This window comes from Piliocolobus tephrosceles, chromosome 1 (assembly GCF_002776525.5).
Source record: "Piliocolobus tephrosceles isolate RC106 chromosome 1, ASM277652v3, whole genome shotgun sequence".
Lineage (NCBI taxonomy): Eukaryota > Metazoa > Chordata > Mammalia > Primates > Cercopithecidae > Piliocolobus > Piliocolobus tephrosceles.
The window spans coordinates 132265912-132278422 of NC_045434.1; the positions used below are offsets into that span (position 1 = coordinate 132265912).

The 12511-nt window shown below is 41.9% G+C and overlaps 1 protein-coding gene across 1 annotated transcript in view; it reads right to left on the reverse strand.

The window, feature by feature from the left end:
- Positions 1 to 5424: 5424 nt before the first annotated feature.
- The window catches only part of LRRC8D (leucine rich repeat containing 8 VRAC subunit D), a 138361-nt gene continuing 131274 nt past the window's right edge, over positions 5425 to 12511 (reverse strand). The window contains exon 3 of the transcript XR_002730833.2: positions 5425 to 5712. The gene's annotated coding sequence lies outside the window, so the exon portion shown is untranslated. The remainder of the gene's footprint in view (positions 5713 to 12511) is intronic.

Here is a 12511-nt window from a genome sequence, read left to right on the forward strand (position 1 = left end):
GATAGTTTTCGCTTGGAGTTTCTCATGAGGCTGCAGTCAAGATGTTAGCTAGGGCTGCGGTCATCTGAAGGCTTAACAGAGGCTGGAGGACAACTCATGCACATGCTGGAGAGTGCTGACTGCTAACAGGAGATCCCAGTTCCTCCCACCTTGTGGCCTCTGTAGGGCTGTTTGAGGGTCCTTTTCCCTGAGGAAGTGAGGCAAGAACGGCAAAGACAGCTGCAGTGCTTTTTATGACTAAAACTCAAAGTCACATACTGTCACTTCTACAGTATTCTGTTGCTTATCCAGAATGCATGGGCGGCATGGGAGGGCATTATACCAGGATGTGGTCGCCAGGAGGCAAGGATCACTGGAGGCCACCTTAGATGCTGGCTATCACAAAAAGTAGGGCAAGAATTCTCTCAATTCCCTTGAAGTCTACCCCAAATATATACATGAGAATTACAAGGCAAGGTTTTTTTTTTTTTTTTTGAGACAGAGTCTTACACTGTTGCCCAGGCTGGAGTGCAGTGGTGTGATTTCAGCTCACTGCAACCTCCGCCTCCCAGGTTCAAGTGATTCTCCTTACCTCAGCCTCCCAAGTAGCTGGGATTACAGGTGCCTGCCACCATGCCCGGCTAATTCCTTTGTAGTTTTTTTTTAGTAGAGATGGGGTTTCACTATGTTGACCAGGCTGGTCTCAAGCTCCTGACCTCATGATCCACCCACCCCAGTCTCCCAAAATGCTGGGATTACACTTGTGAGCCACCGTGCCTGGCCAAGGAATTTTTTTTTTTTTTAATCTTTGTTCACTGCTTAGTACTTAGGATATTACCTAGCACATAATAGCTTCTCAATAAATGTTTTTGCAATGAATAGGTAAGAAAAATCAAGAAAACTTTTTAAAAGTCTCTCAAACATTACAAATACTATGTTTTTCAGCTTCAAATAAGGTACATAAATGTCTTAGAAATGTGGTAGTGCCTTATCACACTGTAGATAGCCAGCAAACATTGAGAAAATAGTAAGACTTGCCAAGTCGCCTCCAAATTGGTGTTTAGAAGCGTGATTTTATTAGGGAGGCAATGTAGCACAGTGAATAGATACAGAAAAACTGAGATTTTTGTCTAGATTCTACCGCCAATTAGCTTGGTGAATTTAAGCAAGACAGCCTCTCTGGGCCTCATTCTTCCCACTTATAAAACCAGAGACTTGGATTAAATGACATTAAAGGCACTTCGAGCATGAACATTCAGATATTGTTTATTTGATCTCAACTTGAATTTTGCCATACGCTTAAAACTAGGCCTATAAGAAACAATTTCTGATGTACTCTATTTATTGGATAGTTCTTTTTTTTTTTTTTTTTGAGATGGAGTCTCGCTCTGCTGCCCAGGCTGGAGTGCAATGGCCAGATCTCAGCTCACTGCAAGCTCCGCCTCCTGGGTTTACGCCATTCTCCTGCCTCAGCCTCCCAAGTAGCTGGGACTACAGGCGCTCGCCACGTCGCCCGGCTAGTTTTTTGTATTTTTTAGTAGAGACGGGGTTTCACCGTGTTAGCCAGGATGGTCTCGATCTCCTGACCTCGTGATCCGCCCATCTCGGCCTCCCAAAGTGCTGGGATTACAGGCTTGAGCCACCGCGCCCGGCTGGATAGTTCTTTCATGTGCATCAGGCTTCAGTCTAAAATGTGTGCATAGGTTTGGGTTTATTTCAAGACGGTGGGGTGAATCACTAAGTCTATGTGTATAAAGATTCCAGAAGTCCCTTGGGAAATAATTTACTGTAATGGAAGTGACAATTTGATTCAAAAACAGTGTCTCAAGAATTGGAAGGGAAAGGCAATTTTTAAAATAGCTTCATGTCTACCTATCAAATTATCTGATTTCATAGCCCCCATTTGCTCATGTTTGAGTACCCAAGAGATAGAGCTGGAAGTAAAATGGATGCATTAAAATCTACAGTAATTTGACACAGATAACTTTTTAATGTGTTATTTATAGCTGAACACAGTACTCTAAGAGTGGTCTAACCACAGGAAGAGAATGCAAACACTTTTCTATTTGGGATGGTATCAAGTTAGAATTTTATTTTGGAGGGAGTGCATTGTCCGAACTCTTGATTCACAGTCAATAATCAAAGCTTCAAATACTGTAGTAACCACATCTTCATCTATACTTTTCATTAAATATCCTCTTGTCAGAATCATCCTATTGTTCTCAGTCCAGGTACTTTGGATCCTGCTTTACGTCACTTATGCATTGGCAGTGTTTTGGTTAGTGTTCCAACAGGAAACTGACTGGGGTACCAGGAAACCACAAGGGGTTGTCCAGGGCCAGCAACTTTAGAGAAGCTGACAAGAAGAGTGAGGATCGAGGCAAAGCAGCCTTCTTGTCTCTCATAATGAGGGAGTCATAGGCTGGACTACAGGGAGGGGATGTCCTCCATCCATTGCATCTCCTGCTGGAGCTCCCTGTGACCAGACCCAGCTGTAAGCCACAGGAGCCTATTGGAGTGGTTCCTATAAGCCAGCCTCCCTACAGAGAGCAGGGTAGAGAGTGGATCTGGTGGAGCAATGGACTTCTTTGGGTCATTAATTCAAAGGTAGAACGTCCAAGACCATGAATGGAAATCCTTGGCGTACCCACTAGACATTTTTCATTTCATGCTGATTCATTCATCTGAAACATACTGACCATATGATATATCTTAACCAGGAAAATTACTCTGCTTTCTTAACATACTGATGTCTCCTTCTTCTAGTGCAAAAAAAAAAAAAAACAAAAACAAACAAACAAAGACTAGCTTTATTGAAATTTTGAGGTATAGTTCACCCATTACAGTGTACAAATCATTGTATTTGTATACTTTATCCCATAGTTGTATTAAAATAAAGTTTACCCATTTACAATGTACAAATCAATAGATTTTAGTATATTCACAATTATGCAACCATCGCAACAATTGATTTTAGAATATTTTCATTACCCTAAGAGACTCTATACTCATTATTATATTTTATAATATTTTCATTACTCCGCAAAGAAACTCCATACTCATTCACTCCTCATTCCTCTTCAATGCCGCCAGTCACTGGCAGCCACTAGTCTACTTTCTGTCTCTCTATATTTGTCTACTTGGACATTTCATATAAATAGAATTACACAAAAGGTGGTCTTTTGTGTTTGGTTTCTACAATATTGTAATACAGTAAGAAACATATATTTGATCTCTGTCCTTGGTTCCTGGCACTACAGCTCCTGAAACCCTGGTAGTCTCTGGAGAGAAGAGAGTAGCTTTTGTATGCTAATGAGATGACTAGTGGCTGGAATCTCCTAGATAGCCTCAAGATTGTAGGGGTGGGTGGGGCTAATTGCCAAGGAAACCAACCCAACCATGTCTTTAGAGGGTGTGAGCTTTCAAATCCTCCAACCTCTGAGGAAGGGAGAGGGGCTGAAGGTTAAGTTGATCACAAATGGCCAGTGATGTAATCAATCATGCCTACATAATGAGGCCTCCATAAAAGTCCCCAAAAACTGGATTGCTGAACATGTGGAGGTATCTGGGGGGTGGCACACCCAAAAAGGGGATGGAAGATCTGTGTCCCCTCACCCATACCTTGCCCTATGTATCTCTTCCATCTTTCTGTCAATCTGAATCTTTTGTAATATCCTTTATAATAAATGGGTAAATGTTTCAGGTGTTTCCCTGAGTTCTGTGAACCAGTCTAGCAAATGGGAACCCTGATTTATAGCCAGTAAGAAATTGCAATTGGTATCAGAAGTGGGAGGCAGTCTTGTGGGAATGAGCCTTCAACCTGTGGGATCTGATGCTAAGTCCAGGTAGACAGTGTCAGGATAGAGTGAAATTGTAGGACACCCAGTTAGTATCTGCAAAAGAACTGTGTGGTGTGTGGAGAATCCCCCCTACTGGTGTCAGAAGTTCCTGTCGAGTAGTGTGTCAGAAGTTCCTGTCGAGTAGTGTGTGAAAGTAGGAAAAACACTTTGTTTTTTCCTGTCTCTATCAGCTTCTTTCACTAAGTATAAAGTGTTTGAGGTTCACCCATGTTGCAGCACATATCAGTGCTTCATTTATTTTTACTGCCAAATGATATTTCACCGTATGGCTATCCCACAATTTGTTGATCTGTTCATCAGTTGATGAACATTTGGGTTGTTTCTGCTTTTTGGCTGTTATGTATAATGCAGCTATGAAATTCATGTACAATGTTTATGTGAACATATGCTTTCCTTTCTCTTAGGTATATACATAGAAGTAGAATTTCTGGGTCATGTGGTAAATTTATTTTAAACCTTTCAGGAACTGCCAGACTGTTTTTGGCTGCACCATTTCACATTCCTATCAGCAGAGTGTAAAGGTTCCAATTTCTTCTCCACATCCTTACCAACACTTTTTTTTTTTTTTTTTTTTGAGACAGAGTCTCACTCTGTTGCCAGGCTGGAGTGCAGTGGTGCGATCTTGGCTCACTGCAACCTCTGCCTCCTGGGTTCAAGCGATTCTCCTGCCTCAGCCTCCTGAGTAGCTGGGATTACAGGCGTGTGCCACCACACCCAGCTAATTTTTGTATTTTCAGTAGAGATGGGGTTTCACCTTTGGCCAGGCTGGTCTGGATCTCTTGACCTCGTGATCCACCCACCTCAGCCTCCCAAAGTGCTGGGATTACAGGCGTGAGCCACTGCGCCCGGCACCAACACTTTTTATCATTTGTTATTTTGATCATAGTTATCCTAGTGTATGTGAAGATTTTGATTTGCATTTCTGTGGTGACTAAAGATGTTGAGCATCTTTTCTTGTGTTTATTGGTTGTTTATGTATCTTCTTTGGAGAAATGTTTGTTCAGGTCCTTTGCCTATTTTAAAATTGGGTTATGTGCATTTTTTATAATAGAATCATAAGAGTTCTTTTTTTTTCTTTTGGGTTTTGTTTTGTTTTTTATTGTTGTTGTTTTGGGACAGGGTCTCTCTCTGTTACTCAAGCTGGAATGCCGCAGCCTTGACCTCCCAGGCTCAATAAATCCTCCTATCTCATCCTCCTGAGTAGCTGGGACTACTGGTGTACATTACCATGCCTGGCTAGTCTTTGTAATTTTTATAGAGATGAGGTCTCACCATGTGAATACAATACAATACAATACAATTACAGGATACAATATACGAATATAGTCTGTTCTCAAAGTCCTGGGCTCAAGCAATTCGCTGGCCTCAGCCTCCCAAAGTGCTGGGATTACAGGTGTGAGTCACTGCGCTGGGCCAGAGTTCTTTATATGTTTTAGACACAAGCCTCTTGTTAGATATAATGATTTGCACAATTTTTCTCTCATTTTATGGGTTGTCTTTTCACTTTCTTAATGATATCCTTTAAAGCACAAAGTTTTTAATTTTGAAGATATCCAATTGAGCTACTTTTTTTTTCTTTAGTTGCTTATGCTTTTGGAATTTTATTGCAGTGTTGTTTTGAAAGCTATTTTTTCCCAGCTTCCCGTTCAGGGTTAGAAAAATTGTCTGATTTCTCTCTCCTGCCCAAAATTACTTAGAATAGTATAAGCTAATATTTGCCAACCACTTACTATGTCCGAGGCTCTTGTTAGGATTCAGACAGCTTGGGTAATCAGTCCAGGATCTCAAGGCTAAGGACGAATTCAGCTAGTCTCACTCTGCAGCCCACACTCTTCAACCGCTTCACTGTGCTACTGATCAGTGTCTTCCTCATCTTGACATTTGTTTCATTTTTGCAGGAGGAAAATGGTGTATTTGCTGTTAGTGTTGGACAAGTTATTCTGCCTACTCTTTGTTCTTTTCCCTTTTCTGAGGTGAGTCCCCTGCCCCACCCTTTCTAGGATTGCCAGAATCTACAAACTGTCCAAAACACACATGTACTCATCCAAAAAGGCAAAACAACACCCTCATTCATGACACAGAATACTCAAAGCCCTGGTGTCATGGCTGCAGTCTCTCCCTGACCCTTGGCTCACCCGAACTGTGCTGAGTCTTCTCTTTGGTTGTGATAGCCTAGGGTGTGACATCCAGGGACAGCTTTGACACTCCTCGGATGTAAGTGCCATGCTGTGGCTTGCCTTGGAACCCACAAGAAGGGCCCAGGTTCAAAATCCTTTAACTGGCAGTTGAATCAAACATGACCACGTGCAGCAGTAGACAACAAAAGCAAGTTAGACTGCCTTCTCAGATGTTTCTTTTCACTTTGGCAATATCGATGTTTAAACTTCAAGTTTATTATTATTATTTTAAATAAGTGAGGTCTGAATTACCCAACAGGAGTCCAAGAACTTCTTACCCCACACTGCACCCTCCCATTCTACAGTGTCCAATTACCTATGAAATCCATTTGCATCTACTTAGAAATATCTCTCAGCCTGCCTGTCCCATTGAATCTTTCCTGCCACTGCATCAGTTCAGATCTCTGTCATCTCTTAGGTGGACTAACTCATCTCATTTCTTTTTTTTCTTTAGACAGCTCTCACCCTGTCACCCAGGCTGGAGTGCAGTGGCCTGATCATGCAGATTACAGCCTCAACCTCCTGGGCCCAAGCAATCCTCCTGCCTCAATCTCCTGAGTAGCTGGGGCTAAAGATGCATGCCGCCATAGCTGGCTAAATTTTTTGTAGAGACAGGGTCTCACTATGTTGCTAAGGCTAGTCTCAAACTCCTGGGCTCAAGCAATCCTCCTGCCTCTGCTTACCAAATAGCTGGGGCTACAGGTGCATACTGTTGTGCCTGGCTCATTTTTATTTTTAGTTTTTGTAGAGACGGGGTCTCACTATGTTGACCAATTTTTGTTTCTTAGTCTTGTCTTCAATCCAATTGAATTAAATTGAATTATCTCTTCATGGTTGTCTTCCTCAGTAGATTATGAGATCTTTAAGGTTAGAGACCAAAAACAATTAATTTGCCTGGAACCTGACACAGAGTCTGCCACCTACCAGCCTGACCAACATGGTGAAACCCCGTCTCTACTAAAAATACAAAACTTAGCCAGGTGTGGTGACACCTGCCTGTAATCCCAGCTACTCAGGAAGCTGAGGCAGGAGAATCACTTGAACCCAGGAGGCAGAGTTTGCAGTGAGCAGAGATCTCGCCACTGCACTTCAGCCTGGGCAACAGAGGGAGACTCTGTCTCAAGAAAAAAAGAAAAAAAAAAAAAGAAGTCTGCCACCTAAAGGCATTTAATTAGCATTTGTGAAAGAAATAGTAGTCGGGTACATAATTTCCCCACTGCTTGCAAGTCCTCACAAAAGGCCTTCTAATAAAAACAATTAAATCTCATGTGACCCAGGTGTGTCAGAAATGCCTTCCTATTCTGCTATGTGGACGAGTTTTGCTAGTTTTCCAGATTTAATCAAGGCAAAGCAGATAGCTTGTTTCCTATGATTAGTGGCTCATCTGCTAGCCTGTGGAGGGGCAAACAGGTATGATACTCCTTCGTCACTCATCACAATGGTCATGGCAGACACTTCTATAACAAAAGACAAGTTAGCAAGAGAAAAGCGTGATACATTTATTTAACAAAGTTTTAAATGACATGGGAGACTTCAGAAATGAGGACCCAAAGACCCAGGAAAAGCTGGTTGTTCTTATGCTTAGGTTTACTGACAAAAGGGACAGTCATGTAGAAATAAGAATGGACAACAAGGATATGCTGTCATAATAGAAATCAACTGAGGGGAATGCAGCAAGGCCTGTCTGTTCTGCTGCTTCTTGGCCCTCTATGTAGCATTTCTTTCTCTGGGTATCAGACAAGACACTTGTCACATGAAGGTCTTCAGGGAAGAGGGGAGAATGTCAGAGAGTGACATTTCTAGGTTTTATGGCCTGCTTCAGGGGAGAGGAGTTAGAATTTCTATGATCTATCTTGAGGAAGACATATTCTAGTTTTATGAGCTGCTTCAGGGGAGAAAGAGAGTCTGGAGATAGGGGGGTGGGAGAAGGTCAGAAATATGGTGCTTCTGAGGCCCTTGTAATCTCCTTCAGTTCAAAGTACTCGGCATGCCAAAGCATCATACTTTAGGGCATTGTTTTGAGCCCCCAAACCAGTAACTCCTCCTTATCTTACTTATGGGGGAGAGTCTGGCCTGTATCCCTCTCGGACCCATCTCTGCCAGGGACCACCAAGTGATCAGGATATTTGTTTCTCATACACATACACATCCATTTTCCCAAGCTCAAACACCCTCTGGACACTAATTTTTTTCCCCAAAAAATGTAGATAAGCATTGCAAAACCACTCAGAAGAGGAGGACCAACAGTTATAACCCTCTCTGAGTAACCTGCTCCCTACTACCATAGGAAGAAAGGAAGTGAGCAGACAGGACAAGGACTCACAATTTAGACCTTTACAAGATATCCCAAATGGCTGTTACCTTGCTCTCTGCCTCCCCAGGTTTCTGCTGTCCTACACTTCGATCTTCCCTCTCAGATTCCTTTTCTTTTCTTTCTTTCTTTTTTTTTTTGAGACAGAGTCTCGCTCTGTCGCCCAGGCTGGAGTGCAGTGGCTGGATCTCAGCTCACTGCAAGCTCCGCCTCCCGGGTTCACGCCATTCTCCTGCCTCAGCCTCCCGAGTAGCTGGGACTACAGGCGCCCGCCACCTTGCCCGGCTAGTTTTTTGTATTTTTTGGTGGAGACGGGGTTTCACCATATTAGCCAGGATGGTCTCGATCTCCTGACCTCGTGATCCGCCCGTCTTGGCCTCCCAAAGTGCTGGGATTACAGGCTTGAGCCACCGCGCCCAGCCTGAGATTCCTTTTCTAATGATCCCATCCCTTTGCCCCAGAAATCTGTCCCGTTCTGTCCCATTCTCCACAAGAGAAAGTGGTCCTAGTTGCTGCTGTCTCTTCTTATTAAATGCAAACATTAATGCCTTGGGCTTCTGCTGAGTGTTAAAGGCAGATTCCCTTGGCTTATCCTTCTGCCAGCTCTAAAATGGGAGGAATGTGGCTAGCCTTGTAGTGGAACTTCTTGAAATGCCTTTCCCCCTTGGGCAGTGAGGGCTGATGACTGGGGCCAATTTCCTCCTGAAATACCTAAGGACAAATATTTTCCCATAATCAGTATTGCTCACCTTTCAAAGACAATGGAGGTCAGTAGCACAGAAGCAAAGTATTTTTCAGGCTTTTTAAATTTTTGGGCCCGAAATCTCATTATTTTGCCCAGACTGTCCTCCAACTAGTGGGCTCAAGTGATTCTCCTGCCTCAGCCTCCTGAGTAGCTGGGGTGACAGGCATGTACTCCAGCCCCATGTCTGGGTTTTTTTTTTTCCAGCTTATTAATATGTTTTTCACTTCACCCTATTATATTATTGTGGTAAAGGAGTTTTTGTTGTCTTCCTGGACCTTTTCAGTACAAAAGTCTCTCAGCTGAGAATGTTTGTTTACTTCCTACCATAGAGTTTCTTGATCCTAAAAACTCTCCCTAGATGGAGTGCGGGTGGGGAAGATCTCCTTTATCCTGCCAAGGAAACTAAATAGAAACTTGAAAGTTTACATGTAACTGGAGTAGGGTGGCTCACATGCCTGTAAATCCAGCACTTTGGGAGGCTGAAGTAAGAGGATTGCTTGAAGCCAGGAATTCAAAACCAGCCTATGCAACATAGCAAGACCCTGTTTTTTCTAAAAAACATAGAAAGAAAGAAATTAGCTAGGTGTGGTGGCAGTCCCAGCTCCTCAGGAGGCTGAGGCAGGAGGATCACTTGAGTCCAGGAATTCAAGGTTACACTTGAGCTATGATCACACCACTGTACTCCAGCTTGGGTGACAGAACAAGATCCTTTCTCTAAAATAAAGTAAAATAAAAACAATAAATAATTTTAGAAAATTTTAAAGAAGTTTGCATATAGAATTAGCAAGATAATTATAAAGGCTATGTTTATGGATTTGTAATTGCCTAACAGGTTCTTACCCACTGCACAGGTAAATGCAATTCACTGAGACAGTATTATTGCAGTAAAGAGTTTAATTAACACAAGGTCAGCCAGGCAGAACTGAAATTATTACTCAAATCAGTCTCCCCAGCAACTCAGAGGCCAGGGTTTTTATGGATAATTTGGTGGGCAGTGAGCAAGGGAAGGGTTGCTGTTGATAGGTTAGGAATGAAATCACAGGGGTGTGGAAAACAATTCTGTGCACTGAGTCAGCCTCCGGGTGGGGCCACAGGACTGGCTGAATCCTGAGCCTCAGGTCTGGGTGGGGTCAATCAGTTGCTAGAATGCAAAAATCTGAAAAGTATCTCAAAAGACCAATTTCAGGTTCTACATTAGTGATGTTAGCTACAGGAGCAATTGAGGAAGTCACAAATCTCGTGAACTCTGACCACATGACTCCTGATCAGTAAGGATTTTATAAAATATGCCTGTAGTTTAGCAGAGTTCAGGCCCCTCCCATAATCTTAATCTTGTGGTCTCTCTTGTAGTCTTACAAAGGTGGTTTCAGTCCCTTAACAAAGAGGAGATTACTTTTGGAAAAGGACTATTATCATCTTGCTTTAAAGTTAAACTACAGGTTGGGAGTGGTGGCTCATGCCTGTAATCCCAGCACTTTGGGAGGCCAGGATGGGAGTATGGCTTGAGACCAGGAGCTTGAGACCAGCCTGGGCAACATAGCAAGACTTCATCCCTATTTAATTGAAAAAAAAAAAAAAGTTAAACTATGACTAATTTCCTCCCATGGTTAGCTTGTTCTATGCCCAGCAATGAGGAAAGACAGCCAGGCTGTGAGGCTAGAAGCAAGATGGAGTCAGCCATGCTAGACGTGTCTCACTGTCATAATCTCTGCAAAGGTGGTTTCAGATTCAGGGCCTTGCTCTATAAAGTATCCTTAAAAAACTGATGTCATCAGTTTCAGAGGAAATCGTGAGATTTCTAAACAACATGTGACTTTTTGCCTAGGAGCTAAAAGCTTTCAAATCCTCTTCTTGCATCTCACTATCTGCAAGATGAAAGGAACCAATCTACGATTTCTAGCAGATTCTTGGAATTTGTAATTCAACTAATGCCTACTAAATATCTGCCATGTGCAGTACAGGGTGGTGAAAATGTAATTTTGTATCATTTAGGTAAAATTCTCATGGTTTCTACAACCTTGCTTTGAGCAATAACATACTAGAACAAAGGTTAACACAAATAATATTATTTCTTTTGCCATGTCAACCTAACAGCAAAAGAAGAAAACATTTCTCCAAAATGACTTATCCGAAAGACCCTAAGCCCTACTGTAGATTCTCAAGGAATAGGTCATTGTGGTTCAGAAGTTAATGGAAAAACATTCCAAATTCCTTCTGTTCTTTCCTTCAATAGTGACTTCACTTAACCTTGATAGTGACAAAGAGATTTCTTCAAGGAAAAACAACTCTGAAAGGAAAAAGGAATTTGAAGAGTAATTCAATCTTAACCATCCTTTCAACTGGAAATTTGAGCTTATAAACGGTGCCAGAAAAATGTGTCAGAGGCATAGCTGGAAAAAAAAAAATGTAACTTTTTCTTAAACTCCTGCAAATGACAGAATTATTCATAGGAATCAAAAAGGGAACAATCTCTGAGGGAGAAACACTGCTATGTTACTAGTGGGTCTTCAGAAATACCCTAACTTTCCACTCATCCCTATTCTAAGAAATCATCTACCTCCACTGGAACATTCCAGGCATAGGCAAAATAGTCTATTTAACTTGCATTATAATGTAAAACATCATTTACTAGAGTAGTTACATCGCTTATCCAGATATCCTTTTTTTACCAACACATTGTTACCAAAAATATTCTAAAGTCTTAGATGCATTTGCCCTTCTCTCTTCATTTTAACGTCAGATTCTAAATGAAATTTGTAACAGCATACATACAAATGTATGGTTTAGAAGTTAAGTTATTCTTCATAATTTTTCCTTTTCCATTTGTCTGAAATACAAGTTGTTATTTTTGTTGTTGTTTTGCTTCTCAGGAAATGGTGTCACCTGGTATGTGTTGATGAAAACATAAATCTAGTTGACATTCTTGATTTCTCTTTCTCACCTTCACTTGAACCTCCCGGGTTCAAGCGATTCTCCTGCCTCAGCCTCCTGAGTAGCTGGGATTACAGGCGCCCACCATCACGCACGGCAAATTTTTTTTGTATTTTTAGTAGAAATGGGGTTTCACCATGTTGGCCATGCTGGTCTCAAACTCCCGACCTTGCAATCCACCCGCCTCGGCCTCCCAAAGTGCTGGGATTACAGGTGTGAGCCACTGTGCCTGGCCATATTTGCACTTTAAAAGAACATTGTACAACATACAGATGAGTGGTAAAATGTATGCTAATAATTTAAAATTTTTTCTTTACTTAGAATGATATTTGATAACCAATTAAAAACACTGTGACAAGAGAAAGAATGAGGGAGAAAGGATAAAACTTTTTATTTTAGAAAATGACTTATTTGGCTTGATGCGGTAACCCACACCTATAATCCCAGAGCTTTGGGAGGCAGAGGCAGAAGGATCGCTTTAGGCCAGCAGTTTGAGACCAGTCTGAGC